Genomic DNA, 1811 nt, shown 5'->3' with positions numbered 1-1811 from the left:
GCAACAATTACGTGATTATGGTGTTGACGTAGGATACATTCCTATTTTATGTGATAATACGAGTGCGATAATTATTTCTAAAAACCCCGCACAACATTCACGTACCAAACATATTGAAATAAGACACCATTTTATTCGAGACCATGTTGAGAAAGGGAATATAAAACTTGAGTTTTTTAGTACTGAAAAACAATGAGCAGACATTTTGACAAAATCATTAGCTAGAGAACAATTTGAGACTTTACGGTTGGAAATTGGTTTAATCAGTGGTACCTAAGCTTCCATATAAGTTTAATTTCTTAATGACTGACTAGTAAAGATTAAGATTGTATAACTGTGTCAGTATATTGCGTTGCATGAATAATTTCGTTTACAGAAGCATATTTGTCGTATATATTCTATTTATATTTTAGAATTTTATTGATATACAAACGTTATCTTATTTCCCAAAAAAAAAAAAAAAAAAAAAACCTAAGATGCACCATATTTTTCAATCCAATTTGTATAAAAATCTCTCAAATATTTGCCACACAAAATCTTGTATAAAGCATCTTTCCATATCTTATCTTATTTACCATATTAATTTGCATCACCTAACATCTCCTATTCCTACTTAATTTATATCACTTACCATATTTTGACACTTACCAAAATTTAATTACTACTTGCCTAAACCTAGACCTATGACTCACCTAAGCTATACTATAATTACCCCCCTGCCGTGTAACCCTCACCCTCACATCCACTTGCTTACTTTTTCTCTTTTCTAAAAATCATATAAAATCTATTACCATCTCCATCATCATCACAATCAACTATCACCATCACCATGAATACTAACCATGCAAAAACTCGTTCTTCTACCCGGAATAAACACCACTGAAACTCCAACAATCCTCCATCACCACAACCACCCAATAACCCTAATTTCTCTACTTTTCCTTCACCACACCCGCGACCGTCTCCTCCTCTGTTTCACGGTCGAGATGATGCAATGTCCGAGGGAAAAAGGCGCCGTCTTTTTAAGGGAAAGAACAAGGTTGTTGTCGATGAGGGGAATGATGTTGATAAACCCGAAGTTGTTATTAGGAATGGTGTTTCGAGGACCCCACTTCGTGAAGTCTCGAAAAACGCAACAAGGGAAGGTTTGAACCGAGTCCGATTAACAAAGGATAAGAGTACTCTTGTGTCTCGGGTCTTGCCTTACTCAATCCATGGTGGAAGGTACTATCCTAAGTCTTGGTTGACTACTATTCCGGCTCTTAAATTTTTTATCGTTTTTCTTGATTTTCAAGAATGAAGTCATGTTAGTCAATTTTCGGGTCCAATTTATCCCGTGGAGGTTGTCTAATTTTTCGCTACTGTGAAAATTAAGAAGGAAGTGTTGCATACGACTGTCAATGGTGTAATTGTGATGGTCTCTGTTTCGGATTTTTGCTCTGCTTTTTCGGTTCCTAGTAACGGAATCGATATAAATCCGAATCTTGAATGGTCTAATATTATAGGTGAAAAAGAATTGGCTATTAAACAATATTTTGAGGAAGTTTGGTCGGAAGGTGGAAATATAATTGTCCGTCCTCTTTCGGCAAAAATTAAATTTCTTCTAAATTTCCTTTGGAATACTATTGTGCCGAGAAGGAGAGGAAGGGACAAAGTGTCGAGTTATGAGGCAATCATTGTCTATTCATGGTTGGAAGGTCAAAAAGTCAACTTAGCAAGTCTTGTACTAAACCGAATTGTCCAAACAAGTCTCACGGTTACTAAAGAAAAATTTTGTACAACTATCGATATTCCATATGGGATATGGGTGT

This window comes from Silene latifolia, chromosome 1, assembly GCF_048544455.1.
Source record: "Silene latifolia isolate original U9 population chromosome 1, ASM4854445v1, whole genome shotgun sequence".
Classification (NCBI taxonomy): Eukaryota; Viridiplantae; Streptophyta; class Magnoliopsida; order Caryophyllales; family Caryophyllaceae; genus Silene; species Silene latifolia.
The sequence above is the reverse complement of the archived record's forward strand: the minus strand, read 5'-3'. Positions refer to the sequence as shown.